Consider the following 15,868-nt stretch of genomic DNA (forward strand, 5'->3'; position numbering starts at 1 on the left):
GTGCTTGATTGATACACCATCTTTTTATTTATTATTTTATGTGGTTAATTAATATTTAATTTTGCTTTTCAAGTTTTTGTAGCAAAAAAAACAAAACAAAACAAAACAAAACCGATAATGATTAAACCTAAAAAGAATACACTTCGTATACTGCAATTCAGATTGTCCCGATTTATTATTCTCAACTGGTAATTTAGTGCAAGATCGACGTCATGAAGTTAAATATATGGGACATTTGAATGCACGCAAATTTTTACATTTTCTTGTTTCCTCTGTTTGGTACCCAAACGTAATCTGGCTCCAAAACTTTTAGCAACACCCAACAAACAATCACGAAGCCGTTATATTAAAGCTTGTTGCTGCAACAGTTATTGGTTGACTTTTGGGGGATATAATAAAAATAATAATAATAAAAATAATATGCCTTTTTTAAGTCTTAAATCTGACACCAATAGTCATTCTATAACTTAAAGCTTAAAACGCACATATATAGTTTTTCAAAGTATTAATACCTTAAGTAGATATGAACTGTTGCATTAAATTATAATAATGTCAATCGTTTGTTATAGATACTACAAATAAGAAAGAAATCCAACATCTGTACTATACAAATTAAATCATCTGTCGTAATTTTGCGCTAAAAATAACAGCGAAGTTTTTTGTCACGTGACACGTGAGCGTCTTTAATTGATCCCACGCGCTCACACTTATTTCTCATTAAAAAAACAAATCTTGGAGCCATCGACCAAATGCATTTATGCAGTTATCTAAAAATGCATTTGATATGAATTCACATTTTGTTTGTGCACACGTTTCAAATGCACAAAACCCGCCCTGGTTGTTCCCAAATGAATGTCACAATTATGAGCGACTATGCAGGTTAAAAATTTGCTTTCAAGCCGAAATAAAAATAATAATAATAATCAACGCACTCCACGAGAAAGTCACCAACAAGTGCTGCATGCTGACTTGCAACTGCAACATTGTGTCACTATGTGTTCCAAAAATTGACCTTGTTTGCTGCTTTTTCGTCTTTAAATGCGCACGCACGCGCAGTGGGCGTAAATAGGTGCCTGCTTGCTTACCTCCTTTGGCTGCTCTCTGACGTGCGTCTGCAGGCAGCACCGCTCCAAAACTGGAGGAACTTTTTGGCTCAGGGGGGGATCGGCCTGCGAAAATATCAACACACGGGAGCCAATATGGAAGGGAGGCAAAAACAAGGTGTCAGGGCAGGTGACGGAATTAATAGTCATTATTAGCGTCAAACAGCGATGTTCACTTATTTGTGGGTCGACTTGGTTTTAATGGGCAGCAGGGGGGTCACATGAAAAGACGTTTTTCAACCTTTTGTTTGAGCCAAGGCACGTCACGCCATATTGTCAGGAAGTACAGTATATTGACGTATTGATGACGTCATTTAGTGTACCCGTAAACATATAGGTCATACAGCTTTTTCTTTTCTTTTTTTTTTTTTTTTTGTTTGTTGGGAAAAGCACATAATAGCCACCAAGTAAAGTGGTGGTGTGAAACTGAAAACTACATAAGCCTCAAGTTGCTTTTTTTTGGTAATGAGCAAACAAGCATGAAGGTGCAAAACTGAGCGAAAAAGTCACTTTTTCTCATTTTGTTTTTAGCAGGCGAGCAAAAGAAGGTGCAATCTTCCTCCCTTTCCTTTTTAACGACTGTAGAAGAAAAAATAAGCTGAGGAGGCAATCTTGTATTTTCTATTTTTTTTTAATGCGGCAAATGTGGCCTCCCCTTCTTCAAACGTGATGATGCAAACTGTTTTCGCACCTTCTGATATTGTTATTAAAGGAGGACTGAGAAAACACATTTTGTTTTTTCATCACACCTTTTCATGTTTTTTCTCGTAAACTATTAAAAGAAAATTGTGTGCACTTTTTGGCCTATTTTTAAGTAGGAAAACCTGGTGGTGTAAACTGAGAAAATTTCTGTTGTTTTTGTTTCTGTGTTTCTTTTTATTCATTTTAAAGGGTGAACATTAACGTGCAAAACTAAAAAAAAAAAACATAACTCAAATTTGATCTATCTATTCCCCCCACACCTCTTTTTTTATGACATTGCTTAGCATAGACATAAAAACTGAGGTAAACAACTTTAAAAAAAAAATAAAAACATTGTAGTTTTATTCAGTTTTTTTCGTTAACGTTTTTAGGAGGTGCAAAAGTGAAAAAAAAAATTGGGGATTTTAGCTTTTAAAGTTCAGCAGTCACATGTGTGTTTTGCATAATTCTAATTCTCATTTTAAACCTCACTTTCGTATTTATTATTGTGCTGAACAATATGAAGTAAAATTGAGGTTCAGTTGTTTTTTTTTTGGTGCTATAAATATATTACATACATATACAATATACATATGTATTTGTATACTATAGTGTTAAATAGGGATGTTCAAAACCACTTTTTTTCAACTGACAGATCATTTTAAACAAATAATTTTATAGCATTTTTTTCTTAAAATTACGTGAAATGAATGGAAATTCTCAATTCTTCAAATTTCTAGTTTCTGATCATAATATGGCTAAATATGATACCTTAAAATAAGGCTGATATCGGCACCATACTGATACAAAGTTTTCAGTGTATATCGACGTTATTATCCAACCCCCATTAAACAGAATTCAAATCTTGTTGACTTGCAGTTGACTAAATGGTTACCGGACATAATTTTAAGAAATAATGCAAAATATTGTCATGTCATATCTCACTTTTGCGGTTTGTTTGATAAAAACAACACATTGTGCTTATAAATCCTTGCATACATGACATCAATTCACTTTTTGCACAAGCCTTATGAATTCCTTCTGATCGATCTTCTTTCTCATGCAGCCTGCATGGCCACACATGGGCCTGTGACCTCTGACCTCTCCAATGACTTCACCCTCGTTCTGCTGGAGTAAGACGAGCATGATAAGCTATCTGCGCCTCCATGGCAACACACGGACGAGAGGTACACACACACACATGCACGCACTCATGCGTGTGTGTATATATTGATGTACAAGAGGTCCACTTTTCCAGGCCGAGCGGTTCGGCCGGGCTGCAGGGCGGGCCTTTTGGTGGTCGGGCTGGGCGAGCCGGGGGCTGACATGTTCCTGCAAACAATCACATCACACACACGGGGACCCACATTCCAACTTCCTGATCAAGCCAACACCATTACACGCACACACATGCACAAAGCATAGTTGCCATCCCCCACACGAGACTAAAAACACCAGCAGTGATCGGGCTTAGATCATTATCGTAAATAAATAAACTATATATATATATATATATTTTTTTTTCTGCAGATTTATGAAAATTCCTGCACATGGATATCAAGCCCATCTCGACACTTAGGAATGAATCAACTATGATGATAATGATATGATCCATGTCTTGTACTTTGCTGCCCTCTAGTGTTGCTTTTGTGTACAGTCATGGCTTATCTATATTGGAAGTGGAGGAAGGAATGACACACAATGAAAAGTACTCAATGTACTGCTGAGATAACAGTAAATTTACTGTTCCCTCAAAATAACTCAAAATACACTCATTAATAGATAAATACCAGGCAACAAAAGTGAGTACACCCCTAAATAAGGCCTTATTTCAGGCATACTCATGGCATTGCCCTCTTGTGGCAATTTTACAAACAAGAAATTTGTAATTGATTTCATGCAATTTTAAGGGAAATGCTACACTGATAAAAAATAAAATAAAAAAAAAATAAATAGTTTTTGGCCTTGTAAATATTACCTTGGTTTCACATTTATGTAATTTTTCCACATTTGCTTAAAAACGTTAGATATACTTTAATGTGCTACTTGGCTCTTGCGTGTAATGTTTTTACAGCAAATGTTCAAGCAATTTTAAATTCAATCAGTAAGTAAGATTTACTCAGTTAACGTGTTTAATTTTAGAACTGCTAGAAACGAGCAAACTTAAATGGTACTTGAATTATTCTTTTTGAAATAAAGTAAAATTTACTTGACACATTCTCTTCTGAAATTTATTTAGATTTTCTGAGTGAAAAATACTTTCCTAGTTTTTTTTCAAGTAAATATTACTCACTTTTTTTTCAGTGTGCTAATTTTCATTTACTTTGAAAATAAATACATGAAAATAAAATAATGAGAAAAATAAATAATAATACATTTTTTAAAAATACATAAAATAAATAAAAAGCATTTACTTGAGTTATTCTTTTTAAATAAACTAATAATATGCAAGTAGAATTTACTTGAAAAAACCTCTTGTGAAATTTATTTAGATTTTCTGAGTGAAAAATACTTTCCTACTTTTTTTCAAGTAAATATTACTCAGTTTTTTTTTACAGTGTGCTGATTTGTACTTATTTTGAAAATAAATACATGCAAATAAAACAAGAAAAATAAATAATAAAATATTTTTTAAAAATACATAAAATAAATTAAAAAAAACAATTACTTGAGTTATTCTTTTTAAATAAAAATAATATGCAAGTAAAATTTACTTGAAAAATCCTCTTCTGAAATTTACTTAGATTTTCTAAGTGAAACATTTTTGCTATTTTTTCAAGTAAATATTACTCACTTTTTTTACAGTGATATGTGAAAATATACATTTTTCTTTAAAATTATCCTCTTTTTTTTTTTACTTTTATGTATCAAAAGTGCTAGTATTCATCATAAATGATTAAGCAATTTTCAGAGCAATTGAGTAAAATGGGCATACATAAAGCACACCTGATGGTCGCTTATCACTGATAGGGATTTATTGAAACAAAATATGAAAAGTGTGGCAATCGTGACGCACACATGGCGTGTAAAATTTGAGCTAACGACCATGGGAAGCGTGCGGTGTGGTCTCCTCTTAATAGCCACAAACTTGCGTGTTGGGGAAGGTGGGGAGTGTAGGGGAGCCCCAGCGGGGGTCTGGGGGCCATCATGTCTCACCTCGGTGGGGTCACGGCACCTCAAACCCTCCACATGTTCAAATGCGCAAATTACGACTCTTGTCAAATCCAGAAATTATAAATGGGGCCGTTTCCAAGCCTCACGTGGACGGTCTGCTACGTCCAGGAAAGGTCCTTCTGCTATGAAAACAACTACAACATTCATATGTGGAATTACCTTGTTTATCGCGGGGAAACTTTACAGATGCACCCATAATAGAGACACCAGAAAAACTTTCTTTTCATTTTTTTTAAGTATTTCTTAGCATCTGTTTTCATATTAGAAGCCAGCTGGAATAGGTTCCAGCACCCCTGCGACCCTTGTGAGGACAAGCGGCTCTGAAAATGGATGGATGGAAAGTTGAACCAATCCATATAATTTTGTCTACTGAAAGTCTGTTATAGCTTTCTGCTAACATGAAATGGGAAATGCCATAGATGAGCTAATCGAAATTAGCATCGATAGTAGTTAGAAATCTTTATATTCTCAATTATACAAACCTCACAATCACAATCATTTTAAAAAGAAAAAGGCTAATGATACTGTATAAAGACTAACAATATTATAAAATATATATATATATAAATATATAAATATATCTATATCTATATCTATATCTATATCTATATATATATATATATATATATATATATATATATATATATATATATATATATATACACATATGGGGAAAAAAAGCACAATATTGTTTTTTGTTTTACATAATAACAGCAGTGAAGAAGCCCATTAAAAATAAATAAATCTGGACATAATTCCTCCAATGAACATGACCTATATTTGTCATTTGAAGTCACTTTATTAATTATTCAACAACTTTCAAATTACCTCCAATTTCAAATTCTAAAGAGGCCGAATCTGAAGGGTCCACGCCAAGGGTGGATTTCATGAAGGGGTGTGTCAGTTATGTATTTCGAGAAAAATTGTCTTTTCTTTTGTTTTTGCATTTTGAATTGGTCCATACATCAATCTGAAATTATTTTCGTGTAAATATTGACATGTATTTTTGGATTCAACGTTGTCTGGTGTGGCTTTTAGAATCTGTAAGGTGGTTTTACCTGCAGTGGGAGGAGCTAAGGACTATTTCAACAGCCACATGACGCCACATCTGTAAGAATGACGTTCACCTGTGTGGAGGTACCTCTGAAAAACAGGATTTTTGTTTTTTTTAATGAGCATATATTACGTGGAATAAACCTTTTGTTTATATTGATGTGTGGAAATATGAAAACTTCAAACAAAGAATTGGGATGAATGCAGGGATGAACCACCAAGACAACAGGTAGGAATGTTGACTGCTTCTTTTACCAAAAAAAATAAAAAGTCAAGCAATGGCTTCTTAAAACATATTGTGTTCTACCAATTGTTCTTGTCTGCTAGCTTCAGGTGTTTTGTTGATCTGATTTATTTATTTATTTATTTTTTTAAGCTCTGTCTTTGCCAAAGTTTAAGTCAAGACCTACTTTTTGGGGTGAGCAAGTTACTCTTCTTAATTCAGATGGTAGCGCAACAATTTGGCCTCCCTTTTCACATATTGTTAAAATGAAAACATATTTTTGTAACGATGCTAATGTGGCTGTAATTGATTTATTTTTTGCACATTTTCTTGACCCTTTTTTTTTGTTTAAAGATGAATTCAAATCTATTACTATATTACTCTGAATACAATATTCAGATTAATTTTGCGTTTGGAGTTAAACAGGAAAATCCACCCGTTTTTATTCATCTCAATGGGCGGCCATTTTGCCACTTGCTGTCACTGAAAAATGAACTCACAGTTGCTCAGGTAACGACCAATCACAGCTTAGCTCATTCAAATTCAGAAAACAGCTGTGCCGTTAGCTGATCCATGAGCAACTGTGATATCATTTTTTCAATTTTAGTTGACAGTAAGATGGATAAAAATGGGTACATTTTGATTGGTTGATTTTCATTCAATTTTTTTCCTTACCAGTTGAAAGCACAGGAATTGACCCACCCCCCCCAAAAATTTATTTTTATTTTAATCAATAGGTTGGCACTGTGGACGTGGCAGTTCGGACGTGTGCTTGCCTGTTGTATACGTGAGCGATGTGGTTCCATGAATGTCGTCATTGATTGATCACACAACTATTCTGGGGTTCCATTAGAGGCCTCAGGCCGTATAGTTGTTGATGTTATTTATAAGAAGGGACTTTGCATGCGAGTGTTTTTTCTTCTTTGTTTCACTCTCTGTATACATACTAACGATGGAGTTCTGGAACCACAATGTACTTTGAAGGGATATTAGTTGTGTAATGTGTGTATATGTTTGCCATAACATTTAGTCAAACTAGTGCGGTACGCGTGCTCCCTCTTGTGGTATATGATATAATCACTGGCCCATTTGCAAGACTGTTTTTAGCAATCAAGTGGTATTTCGGTACTGTATTTGTCCTCATTGTCATTTGTGTGTTCATCCCCAAGTATTTTCAAGCGTGGCATTTGTGTCGGTTCGCGTGCGTCTGTCATCAGAGTTTTTGCGGCGAGTGCTCATCTCTAATGTGCCGGTGGCGCTTGTGTATGAAGTGAGGCTGATGTTGGCGACCATTAGGCTCTTGAAAGGAGCGCTGGCTGTCTTCTCCTGCTCCACGCAGCTCATTTCCACTTCCAGGGTTTGAGGCGGACGATAAATGACGAAGGGCCTGCATGGGGCGGGTGCGTTGCGGCCCCGTTTAAGAAGCCCCAATGAGTGAAATGCGCGTAACGAGCATGTTGCGAGCATGTGCAAAAAGTTATGTGATGATGCCACACATGTTGTTTTCCTTTATACGTGGCTTTCTGCTTTCAGACAGGTACAGATGTGGAATAGTGTTGAAATGGTGATGTACAGCCAGGTGTGTTCACATATATGTTATTCACCTATCTTCAATATCTACGGTTCAGAAATGAGCACGATTTTAGTTAATTTGTTAAACAATACATTTACTTACATTTGTTTTCAGAATTATTTATAGATTTTTTTTTCAAGCAAGTAGCTAAATTGAGGTGTTGAATCTGCTGTTCTCGTTCACTGATTGGTTAGTTTGAGTCGAGCTGACAAGTTGTCAGGAAGTGTTGTGCTTTCCCATCTTATAGTGTTCCTTTAACCACCAATGAACGCTCACTTACACTAGCATGGAGCTAGCTGGCCCCCGTTAGTAAAAACTGGAAATGTACCTTATATGCCATTCAAGGACAGTATCGTTCCAAATTCTCATGCTGTTGAATTGGGCGGTATAAGCACAACTAAGACGTGTGCCATCTAGTGGTGAATTGCGATATTTAAAAAAAAATATATATTTTGTATTTTTCCTTTTTAATGGGATATTGGGGTAAAAATGAATCAAGGGCCAGTTGATAATGTAATTGTTTAGTTAGAAATATTTTATCATAGCCTGAGGAATTATCAGCTCAGACATCTCCAAATACCAAAGTAAGTTGCTTTTACTCCTCCCGGGCTTGATCCCTTCAGTCATACGGGCTCAGCTTCTGTTTTCATTGCATTGTGACGCCTTCAAATATCTGCCACCTCCTGATGTGCCTGGAGAGCTAAAGTTCCAGAAATAACACCTTTTAATGTACACATTCAACACGCAGTATTAGTATTTACATTTTACAAAGTTTATTTTGCGTAGTGTTTTTGAGGGGCTGGATACAATTCTGTACATCAATTGTTTGGTTGTAGTAGCGGTTTTCAGACACTAGAGTGTGCTGCCGCTCCATTAAAAAAAAAACAAAAAAACCTTGCTTGCCTAATGTTATCTTTTGCGGTCTTGTCTTCTAATCATGGCATTTTCTGTCATGTGTGCATTGGCCAACATCCCTCCCCCACCATAACTCAAAAGAAGACTCAGCGATTTAAGTGAATTGTATTTATATGATGCCAATACAACAGAGCAAATTAGCAAAACATCATTTTTACTTTAAAAATCGCTGGGGTCAGGCATAAACGTTTTCCAAAATCACTTTTCAGGAAAACCAAAAACTGTACCCACCAATAAAGAGAGTAATTCTGCAATTATTATTGGTTAATTATTTATAAGACCCATGTGGGGACTAACTAGTAAAGCTTTGACCCAAATTTGACTGGAGGTTTTGGCCCGACCCCTGCAGCGATAAATGGGTCATTTTCACACATTTCATCAATAACAGTAAAGACATACCTCACTCAATTTCATTTTGGAATTACTGTCGGCAGCAAGTGTTTTTCAACCAATTGTACACAGGCTCCCTCTGGTGGTACATGAACAAGCCTTACATTCTTTTCTTAATCATCTACATTACCATTTTTGCATGACATATTTTGAAATTTCTGTATTGAGTAATTCCTGTCAAATTTGAATATGCATTTTCCATGAAAACTATATATATATATATATATATATATATATATATATATATATATATATATATATATATATAATATATAATATATAATATATAATATATTTATATATATAGTATATTTATAAATGTCTTAACTTATTTTAAATAATTAAAAATGCAACAGAATTAAAAATGCATAAATGTTTAAAATTTGAAATGAGCAGATTTTTATTTATTATTTTATTATTTAAATTAAACAAGGTAATAATATGGTTTGGATTACCATGAAATTTGATAATGGTGACCTGTTATGTCACTAATATGTAATATGATATTATCAAATATACTACAGTATGAAAATCAGATAACTGCTTTTTGACACTTCAAAAAAATGGCACAAAATGTGATGTTTATGAATATTATGGTCTTTTTAAAATGTGTTTACTTATTTTAAATAACAATGAAAACTGCATAAAAAAATCATTTATATATATATATATATATATATATATATATATATTTTTTTTTTTTTAAATGGCCATGCAACCTCAGCTAGCTTTCAGCATAGTACGGCGAAAGAAAACACAGCAGATTACGATCAGTGTTTTTATTCACGGATAATTTCAACAGTCCAAGCGTGCTAAACTCAACTGAACCGTGTGACTTGGCAACGTTTATTGTCGGCAAGTGCAGATTGAGCTTTAATGCGCATTTAAGACAACAGCCGCTAAAGTGATGGAAATGCAAGTGTGTGTTTTTTTTTTAACAAATCTGCCATCAGTATCACTCTTTTCATAATGACTCGCAGTGAGATTATACCAACAGCACTTGCACTCATGTAAGATAATAATAATGCTAACAATAATCTCTGTCATGGGACAATACCGAGACTCGGGTCCAGTAAGCCGTGTCTGTGCTGGCTGCAGATTAAAAGGCGACACCACTCATGGACTGTACATTCAGCACCTCCATCCAGTGCTCCCTCTGTGTTTACCATCTGCCTTTGTGCGCGTCCAGCGTGTTTGCCATCTGTGCACTTTAAACCTTCACAAATGTTTCAAACACTCCCTCGCCGACTTCTCATCCGACATGAGGACGGTGAGAGATCTGACGTGCGGGCGCTCATGCGGCGACCTGTGACATGGTGTTTATCCACCGCAAGTCGTAAGATGACGATGCATTGTGGCAAACTGTAGAATTTATTGTCTTGCAATATTTTATTTTGTTATTGTTTCTTACCTTATTCTTTACTGCATGACCGATTTCTGTTTCGTGCACAGCACTTTGTATACAGCAATGCTTGTTTGAAAGTGCTTTATAAAGTTGAGTTGAGTATTCAGAGATGTGATTCACCCGTACTTTAAAAGAAGACCAGGAAGCGATGACATGAGTTTGCGTTTGTAATTCTTGATGAACCGTGTAGTGTTTCTTTGCAGTTTTCCATCGAAAATACCATTAATACCGTATTTTCCGCACTATAAGGCGCACCTAAGAGCCTTCAATTTTTCAAAAGCTGACCATGCGCCTTATATATGGATCAATATTGAGCCTCAACAGGTCTTGCTGTCAAGACGCTATCGGTGACCCTGCACGATCGGTGACGCGCATGCGCAGAAGATCCCGCCATCTTGGATTGCTAGCTAATACTAATACTTTACCTCAGAGAAAATAATAAAACAGTTGTTTATTTCCTTTCCTTTCACGCAGCACCATCTAATGGATGCATAACGTATCCCCAGCCTCTACTGTAGTGCCTTATATATGGAAAAAGTTTTAAAATATGTCATTCATTGAAGGTGCGCCTTATAGTGCGGAAAATAAGGTATTAGCTTATTTAATTAATTCCAAAAAGATTTCTGTTCCGTCATTTCCCCAAACATCCATCCATTCATTTTCTTAACTGCTTACTCCTCACAAGGGTCGTGGAGATGCTGGAGCCTATCCCAGCTGGGTTCGGGCAGTAGGTGGGGTACACCCTGAACTGGTTTCCAGCCAATTGCAGGGCATTCCCCAAACATGCCTTTTACTTTATCATCCCACATTGCTTTGGGACTACCAAATGTATGTATGTGTGATGTAATATCCGGTTGAAACGTGTGATGTGTATCCGGTCTTGCCAGCAGTTATTCGCAAAACCTGTTTCTATTGCTAAAATTCACATTTTCCTTTTTTCAATAAACTTCAAAATCCACTAAGCGTAAAAAAAACTTTTATTTTTTTGTGTGCAAATTTTGGGCCCTTTTTCAAATTTCTGGCGTTTCCATTCAGTTTTATTTTCGCATTTGTTGAAAATTCGAATAAAAACGGGCAGATGGAAACTAGTGTTGTTCCGATACCGATACTGGTATCGGCAGAGGTGCCGATACTGCATTAAAACAGTGGTATCGGTATCGGTGACTACTCACAAGTAACATGCCGATACCATTAATTCCAACACTAATATAGGATTTTGGATGCAGCATCTTGTGTCTTGCTCGTGCACGACATTCACTGATATGTGACATGTTCACTGCATGCCGATCTAAGATATCCTATTGGCCTTTGAATGCTCTGAACCAATAGCAGGACAGCGTTTCCATGTTGAAGAGAAAAAAAAACTTAAGTATCGGTATCGGACAATACTGCAAAACTGGGTATCGGTATCAGGGGCCAAAAATCTGTATCGGAACAACACTAATGGAAACCCAATACCTCAGCGTCGTTTCTGGCCACTAATGGCCGCATTTCAACACTCGCACACACTCCCACAAGCAGGGCGTCTCAGCTCTTTGAAATGCTTCGGAAAACAGAGACAGACACACTACACACTAGCAACCGAGTGGCAAAAAGGCGGAAGCGCAAGAGCTGGGACACGACCCACACATCACAAACCGGAAACTGAAGCAAAGCTGATGTGAGAAATCCAGGAAGTCGCAAGTCCCGCCTCCTCCGTGGCATATACCCCATTAGACTAAATGAAATACCCACAGTGCAACCCCCCACTTTTTTTTTTTTTTTTAAATCAAGGGGCCACTCAGGAGCCACCAGTTGCCCGTCCTAGTGTATCACAATATACTGCACTGTATTGTACACTTAAAAAACTGCCATTTACTCTACTATACTATATTGTGCCCATCAATACTATGTCATGCTTTACTGTAAAGATGTTATACTGTACAAACCATAGGATACCATATCACTCCTGCTACTCTGCACTCTAAAACGAGTTGGGTCAAAAGTAACTCAATTATGGATCAAAAATATACCGATCCACTTTATGGGTCAATTTGACCCAACTTTCTGGGTTGTTTTATATAAAATGGCCCAAATTTTTAGACCCAAGTAAATGATCTGGCCAATATTTATGAGTTCTTTTACACTAAAAGATGCATTTCTTAACTCAAAGTTGAGTCACACAGACCCAAGTCAAGGATTGTTCCATGTTTGACCCATGCTTGGGTTATTTTTGAGCCAACTCTTTTTATCTAATCAAATCAAACTTTCTTTATATAGCACCTTTCATACATTCAAATGCAACTCAAAGGCTGAACAAATAAAACATCCATAATACAATAAACGCGACATATGCTAAAAATGGTATATGACTCAGTTCAAATAAAATAAAAACAAAAATGTTTGGAGATGGTCAAAGTAAGAAGGGAGGGTGTCAAAAAAACATAGGTGCTATTAAAGGTTATTTTAGTCGGCTAAAACTAACAAAAAAACTAAAATTCAAAAAACAATTGCGTTCACGAAATAAAATAAAAATGAAGATGCTTTTTAAAATAAGAAAACTGAAACGACATTTTATGTTTACAAAACTAACTAAAATAAGACTAACTAATTATAGCAAAAATGTCCTTCGTTTTAGTCTTTGGGTAATTAATTGAATGCATGAGCCTTTGGGAATGATTTTAAATGTGATTTTTAGTCGATTTATTTTGATATAAACCGGAATAATGATGTCGCGCCCATGGTGTTTTTTAAATATTGCGCACAATACTATACATAAAAAAACTAAAACTAATACTGAAACTAACTAAACTAAAACTAAGCATTTATTAAAAAAACTAAAACTAATAAAAAACTAACAGAACCACCCTGAAAACCAATTAAAACTAAATTAAAAAAATAAATAAAATAAAAAATAATAAAAACTAAAATGAAAAATTCCAAAACTTTAATAACCCTACTGCCAAATTACAAATAAATTGGTTTATATACTGTAGCATTTTTCTAAATATGCAAAAGCACAAATAAAATATTTGTACAATTTTTAGGACTAAACACAATTCTCTTCATAACATTATGTGGCCCTCGCGTCCTTCGGATTTTCTGGATGTGGCCCTCAAATGAAAAAGTTTGGACACCCCTGTTTTAGAGCGTTGCCTATACCACACTTGACCATGCTGCGCTCTATAATAACATTATGATATTAAGTGTGATCTATATTGCACTGTATTGTACTTTTGCACACTGCACTATGTAACATTTGCAGTAGGATAGGATTTGCAGTTCTTTCCCCTTTTGCCTGTGCACTGCAATAACAATGAGCTCCACCAGATGGCGCCACTGACCCGTCACTTGTTTGAACCCCAAGCGAGCGCAACCTGTTGGACCAGCCCGGTTGGCTTGAGCACTCGTCAATGGAAACGGTCCACACATTTTTGTACAAAATGGCGTAGAAGTGTTGTTGTTGACTTCAAGAAACGACATCAACTTTTTATGCGTTTTACTTTATGTTCTATAGTTAAAAAAATCAACTGTACTAAACCAGACTGAGAATTATTGTTTTTGTCGTCATACTGTTTTTCTGAGTAGATTATTTAAAAAAAAAATAAACGTTCCAAATAAGTAAGTAAATAAATAAATAATGACGTTTCTAAGTGACTCCAAGCTTGATATATAGGCCAACTCGATGTTGCTTTTCTTTCAAAAATGAGGTCGTTTGAAGTCAAAATATTAGGAACAGCTCTGATGCAGCACTGCAATCATGGATCATGTTTAATACAGGGCTGCTCGTTTGGCGACCCTCAATAATTCTGGTGCTGTAGCTTCATGTCTGCAAAAATAAATGGGGACCGGCTGCCAATAAATCAAACATGATAAAACAATTATTCCTATAGCTTCAGGCCAATTAAAAGCTCGAAAATGATTGTGACATATCACGGAAATCTGACATCCATGCATGATTTATTTTTTAATCAAATGTGAGTTGTCACAAGAATAAATTACTTTTCTTTTTGTAGAACCACGTATTATATTTGAGAATACGAGGTGTGTCAGAAATTTTCCAGAACTGCTTTAAGAAACTTTTAAAAGTTTTCCATGGTCATCATCCTGCAGTTTTGGGGTTCTGTTCAGTGCGTGAGAAGAGGCAAGATGTATGGCAGGACAAATGGTGTGGGTCACGAGATGACTTGACTTGACTAAGATGGCGCCGTCTCACAATGCCCTGAGCATCTGACAGTTCCCCTGACGAGAAGAGCGTTGCTTTCCTGGAGCGACATGCACCTGTGATCACCCCCCCCCCCCCTTTCTTTTAGTCAAGAAGGACATTATTTCATATATATATATATATATATATATATATATATTTTATTTTTTTATTTTTTTTTTGGGGGGGGGGGGGGGGGGGGATTTTTGTGACATCAGTCCTGGAACTTTTATGACGCATTGCAAAGTCCTTTTCTATATATTTTTTAAATTATTATTATTATTATTATTATTTATTTTATTTGTTTATTTATTTTTTTAAATGACTATATATATTGTTTAATTTACTGGTTAGGCATTTATATATGTATTTATTTTTAAATCATATGCAGCCTATATCTTGGAAATATTTTCACTAGATTTTGCCTTTTCATCCTGACAAAATACATAATCCTATATTTCTTGTCTTTAGCACTTTGAAAAAAAAAACCAAAAACGTGTAGGGCGGTCCACCTTGCCCTAAGGCCCGCTAGGGGACGCCGCGCAGACTGCAGACGCCTGTCGCGCAATAAAGTGCAGATATGCGCGCGAGAGGGGCGCCAGGTGAGCAATAACCTCAACCCTAAAGTCCGGGCGGGCCTCAGTTGAGACAGAGCGCGACGTGTTTGCGTCCGTCCCGCAGCGCCAGCCTCGCTGCACATTAACCAGACGACATACAAATAAAGATAGACGCCTGATAAACTCTTGACTCCGAGCTGGAGCCATTAAAAGAGAGGAGAGGACAGGTTTTTTTTCCTCTCCTTTTTCAAAGTCACACTCGAAAGTACAATTACGTTCATGGCTTTTTTTTTTTTTTTTTTTTTTTTTTTTTTTTTTTAAAGATGTTTGTTTGCTTATTATGACTTCTTGTTGGAACAAAAACTCAAATTACGCTATCATCAAATTTAAAACCTATCAATTTGCTTTTAACTGGCCACAAGAGGCAGAAATAAATCTAATTTGTATTACCCCCCCCCCCCCTCCAAAATAAAAATAAAAAAGTATCTGCCGAAGCAATTATGAGCGTTATTGTAGCAATTATAAGATTAAGATGCGTTTATTGTCATTATAGCATTAAATTCATTGGAGTGAAATTAATTGAATTAAGTCCATGTTGTGTCAAGTGTTTC

At 35.7% G+C, this 15,868-nt stretch overlaps 1 long non-coding RNA gene across 1 annotated transcript in view; it reads left to right on the forward strand.

The window, feature by feature from the left end:
• LOC144001931 (uncharacterized) overlaps positions 1–2,969 on the forward strand; it is an 87,260-nt gene extending 84,291 nt beyond the window's left edge. The window contains exon 6 of the long non-coding RNA XR_013278635.1: positions 2,851–2,969. This is a non-coding gene — a long non-coding RNA (uncharacterized LOC144001931). The remainder of the gene's footprint in view (positions 1–2,850) is intronic.
• The last annotated feature ends 12,899 nt before the right edge of the window (positions 2,970–15,868 follow it).

The sequence above is a fragment of the Festucalex cinctus genome, chromosome 15 (assembly GCF_051991245.1).
Source record: "Festucalex cinctus isolate MCC-2025b chromosome 15, RoL_Fcin_1.0, whole genome shotgun sequence".
In the NCBI taxonomy this organism is placed as follows: Eukaryota; Metazoa; Chordata; class Actinopteri; order Syngnathiformes; family Syngnathidae; genus Festucalex; species Festucalex cinctus.